Below are 5,635 nucleotides of genomic sequence, written 5' to 3' on the forward strand. Positions count from 1 at the left end.
ATTTTTCTGCAGTTTAATGTCTTATATAAAAATAATTAGAGCCATTCTGAAGATTAAATCCGGAGATGGCCGGAGAAAAGCCTTCTCCACCTGCTCATCCCACCTCACGGTCCTCACTATATTTTATGGGCCAATGGTCTCTGTCTTTTTGATGCCTCAATCAGACCACTACAGAGTCCTGGAGCAGATCTTCACTGTACTTTACACTGTAGTTACACCCATGCTAAACCCTTTGATATACAGTCTACAGAATAAGGTTGTAAAAAAGTCACTAAATAGATACATTGGGTTAAAAAAAAGAATAAATTTGAGAAATTGAAAATGTTTATTGAGTATTATATCCTAGTAGTAATTAAAGTACACATTGTGATAAAAGGGCTCCTTTTATCTGTCTTCCAATATAGGACTCTCCTGGAACTAAATAAGTTCATGTCATTATTGGGTAGAGTTTTGGCTGAAAATAAATTAAAATGCAATTCTTGTTGGGGGGTTTGCTAAAGGGAAGTTGCTTTGATGAACAGTTTTGCAAACCATGTGATTTACTAAAGGTCACACATCGATGCTCTTTTATTTTAAATCTCAGTAGGTAAAACCACAATCTTGATTTCATACAACGATCAGTTATAACAATATAACCACTGACGTGTGAAGTGAATAAATATTATCCCATTACAATAACACAAAGGTGTGGGATATATTAGGCAGAAATTGAACAAGTTGATGTGTTGGAAGAAAGAAAAATGGGCAAGCATAAGGATCTGAGTGACTTTGACAAGGGCCAACTTATGACGGATAGATGGTTGGGTCAGATGGCTGGGTTCTTTTACATCACGTTGATGCCGGGTGCATGTATCATTTACCTGGTGAAGAAATGGCACTAGGATGCTCTATGGGAAGAAAGCAAGCTTGTCGAGCAGTGTGATGCTCTGGGCAATGTTCTGCTGGAAATTATTGGGTCCTGTCAATCCTGTGGATGTTACTTTGACACGTACAACCTACCTAACATTGCTGCAGACAAAGTACACTCCTTCATGGCAATGATAAAGCAGATACTGCACCCTGCCATACTGCAAACAGGGTTCAGTAATATAACAATAGCAACAATTGTTTTCTGCACAGTTTTTCTTTGTAGTGGGCTGTGGGAGAGTTGGAATGATCTACTGTATGTAATATAATAAAAACAAAACAGTACTTTTTTTTCTACAGCATCAATAAAAAGTATTTTGTATAAAAACATAAAGAACATGTCACTGTCAGTAGTGTTCTCCTGGTATATCTGTCTGGTTCTTCTCAATATATATGTTGTTACACTATTGTTACATGTATGCTTTTACTAGCCGAGGAATCTAGCTGGTTTTGTGGCTGCAACATCCCTTTACCTTTCCCACATAGAAGTTGTGCAGATAGTTTATTATATATTGTTTAGGAATGGTTTGAGCAACATGACAATGAGTTCTTTGTGTTGACATGGTCTACTAAGTCCTCAAATATCAAACCAGCAGTTGTGCCATTTGTTGTAAAAAACAAGTCAACGCCATAGAGGTCCCATCTTACAACTTAGAGGACTTAAAGGATCTGCTGCTAATGTTTTGGTACCGGATAGCGCCTTGTGGTTTCTATGCCTCCATGGGTCAAAGCTATTTTGGTGGCCCAAGACAGTCCTACACAACACTATATATGTGGTTTTTATGTCAAGGCTTATCAGTTTTTATGGAAGATATACAAACCATTGCATGTATTTCCATGCACTTTGGGACTAAAAATAATCATGCAACCTACAAATTAAATGGGGAGACTTTAGGGGAGACGGTATTAGAAAAAGATGTGGGGTGTGCTCATTAATAATAGACTTAACAGTAAAAAAAGGCCAAACTGCAGCAACAAAGGCAAATAAGATATTAGCATGCATAAAACGGGGAATTGAGACAAGGGATGAAAGTTTAATCCTACCATTATATAAATCATTGGTATGGCCACATCTTGAATATTGTGTACAATTCTGGACACCACACTATAAAAAAGATATCAGAGCTTGAATAGGGTTCAGAGGCAAGCTACAAAACTGCTCAAGTGGTTAGAGGCACTGGACTATGAGGAAAGGCTTTCTAAGTTAACACTTGAAAAAGGGCATCTAAGAGGAGATATTATAAATATTTATAGATATATAAAAGGACAATACATGGAGCTAACAGAAGATCTGTTATTAAGAGATCTCTACACAGGACATATGGATACCCTCTGAGGTTAGAGGAGAGGAAATGTTATACCCAGTGAAGCAGGGGGTTCTTCACAGTAAGAACTGTAAGGGCAGTAAGAATCTGGAATTATTTGCCAGAGAAGATAGTAATGGCAGACTTGGTCAATAAATGTAAAAATGGGTTAGATTTCTAACTGAAAATATATCCAAGGATATAGCATCTCAAACTAATGTATTTTAGAAAAACTATGCATTCTAGTTGTCAACTAGGCAAAAAACGGTCTTCACTTAAGTCATTATGGGTAAATCTATGGTTATGTAGATCATAGTATAGGAACAAAAATGAAGGTTGAACTTGATGGACAACTTGACTTTTCTCAACCTCATTAAATATGTTACTATGCTACAACTGTGGGGCAGATGTATTAGGCCTGGTGAAGTGATAAAGCAGTGATGAGTGGAAGGTGATAATGCACCAGCCAATCAGCTCCTAACTGGAAATTTACATGTTGGAGCTGATTGGCTGGTGCTTTATCACCTTGCACTTATCACTGCTTTATCACTTCTCCAGGCTTAATACATCTGCCCCTGTATACGCAGAGCTGCAAAAATCCACTGTGTGCAGTCTCTGCGCAGCCCAGTACTTACTCCTACAGTGCGATGAGAAGAGGCTGATCGGGGGCCGGAGCGGACGTCAGACACCCTGAAAACACTTGGACATGCCTGCGTTGTTCCAGACACTCCCATTAAACTGTCAGTTACCATCCACAAATGGCTTCCTCCTGTCAATCACCTTGCGAACACCCGTGAAATTGGATATTTCGCACCATCCCATCGCTGACCGGCGATGCCCTTTGCTGTTGTCTGATGTGCATGCGCATTGCCTTGCATACTCATGCGCAGTTACTACCTGATTGCCCTCTGTGCAGTGATGAGGTCTGAATTACCCACTATGACCAGTGGCAACAGATTTCCCTAGCAAGTCTGCTGTGTGTGTGTCTATTGATCTTAGTGCTCAATCATCACACCAGAGAGAGAATCTGGTAAGAGGCTTGCTGAGTTCATTGGGCCTGCAAATGTGTGGTACTGTATAACATAAACTGCACTTTGTTTGGGGATGACCATAGCTTGTTACATGCTTATTATGCAGCCTTCATGGGCTGGTGACAATCGCTCTAAAATCAAACATTTGGAAACCCCACCACCGCAAATCTTGCGTTTACCCCTGGCATCAGCCCAATGCTTAGCAGCACTGGGCACCTCCTGGTTCTCCCAGCTGGTGGTCAACATGCTAAAGGTCTTGTTTCAACACTCTTGTGCAACATGGTGCATGCCCACTAGACATGAACGGGTCCAGATTTCAGAGAAACGGACCCACCCAAATATTGCGAGTCCGAGGGGGATCCAAGTCCAGTTTGAGTTTTCCACATATCTCGAATCCAAAAACAAGGCAAACGTTATCCTCCCGCTGTCAGATTTTAATGAGTTTTGGATTGAATAAAGGTACCCGTTGATATGCGCGCAACTTCACTCTGGCTGTGGAGCTTCAACAGTGCAAAACGCCCAGAGATGCTGTGTCCATCCAAGGGTGCTGTGTCTGTCCAGGGGTGCTGTGTTGTCCATCCAGGGACTCTTTTGTACTCCAGCAGCTGCTGTGTCCATCCATGGGTGCTGTGTCCATCTGTGTCCATCCAGGGGCTGCTGTGTCCATCCAGGGGCTGCTGTTTCCTATAGGTGCTGCTGTGTACATCCAGGGGCTCTACTAGAGCTGTCCAGGGGCTCTTATATTTCCATCCAGGGCTCTGCTCCAGTGTAAAAAAAAAAGTTAATAAAAGTTACAAATATAACTGAAAAAAGTGTGCTATACTTCAGTGTAATATTCATACAATTACTATGATGCTGCTGGTTATACTGCAGCATAATATTCATACACGTATTGTGCCACTGTAGGCTGCCCACCAATTTCATACAAATATTGTGACATTGTAGGTTGTACTGAAGTGTAATAGTCATACAAGTATTGTGATGCTGCAGGTCATACCCCAATTTCATACAAGTATTGTGACTACAGCCATGCCACACTAGATATGCCAAATGTCATCTGATCTTGGAAGCCAAGCAGTGTTGGGCTTGGTTAGTACCTAGAAGAGAGTCCTCTTGGGAATACCAAGTGCTGTAGATATATGAGGCTATAGAACCTACCATACCTATCTGGAAAGCAGAAGTGTATTACTACACTCCCTTCAATATCAGAAATTCGATACCACCACACTCTCATTGCTCATTCGATGATAATAGATGACCGTTAGCAGAAGAGGTGGATCTCCAATACTTTCTGATACCTACTCTATCCAAAAATCTGCTTCTAATTATTGATTTGGTTTGACTCACAAGCATTTATGGTAAAATCACTCAGCATCAAAGGCTTCACTTGTGGGCACTTGGAGAAAAAAACAGCCCATACACATTTTTCTCTCATTTATACTTAGGACATTCTTATCCCTAAATGCCTTAGATTACGGTAGGAAAATAGAATATTCTCACTCATAACATCATAACTGTCAAAAAACTCACTCTTAGGGGTCTGTTCATGAAGCAGTGAAGAATGAAGTGAGCCAGTGGAGAAGGTTGGCCACCAATCAGCTGCTCTGTATAATGTTAAAGTACAGATGGAGCCATGATAGTCGCGGTTCCGTCTGTGCCTGGGCGCGCCCGCCCAGGCGTGCCTAACGACTTCAGCATCTTCATCCAGGTGGGTGCGAGCGCCCGTGATGGAGACAAGCCCCATACACTAGAATAGGAGAGCGTCTCTGTCCGGGACGCGTGTGAGTCCGTGACGGAGATGTGCCCCATTCTAGTGTATAGGAGAGCATCTCTGTGCACTCTTGGCGGGGCTAGGTGGGCGGATCGCCTAGTCACGCCGGGAGTGCATGCCTGCGATGGAGCCGCCTCAGATAAGCTCGGCTCCATTTGTACGCAAGATATAACTGTTACATCAATGCTTATTGGTTGCCATGTGCAACTTCTCCACTAGCTCAATTCTCCACACTTTTACTACTTCATGAATAGACCCCTAAATCTCCTCTTTCTTCACATAGCATATTGTAGTAACAAGAAAGACAACAGATCTCTTTAGAAACAGTGTTTATTACAGGAGAATTATGAGTGAATCATGAAATAACCTGTTATCTTTATTTGTTTTGACATCAACTTGATCTTTTAAGTCCATAATAATAAAAGTTATGTTTTAAAACACATATCATGCAGAATTACACAAATCTGAACAACATAAAAGTGTGCCCCAGATAGGCTAACAGTCTTCTTGCCCTTGCAAAACCCTTTTGAAGTATTGTGACACTGCAGGTGGTACCGCAGTGTAATATTCATACAAGTATTTTGACACTGCAGGCTGTACCCCAATTTCATACAAGTATTGTG

General features: G+C 41.4%; 1 pseudogene; it reads left to right on the plus strand.

Annotated features, from left to right (window-relative positions):
* Window positions 1-4,260: 4,260 nt before the first annotated feature.
* Window positions 4,261-4,379, plus strand: LOC134946375 (5S ribosomal RNA; annotated as a pseudogene).
* Window positions 4,380-5,635: the final 1,256 nt, after the last annotated feature.

Source organism: Pseudophryne corroboree, chromosome 7 (assembly GCF_028390025.1).
Source record: "Pseudophryne corroboree isolate aPseCor3 chromosome 7, aPseCor3.hap2, whole genome shotgun sequence".
Lineage (NCBI taxonomy): Eukaryota > Metazoa > Chordata > Amphibia > Anura > Myobatrachidae > Pseudophryne > Pseudophryne corroboree.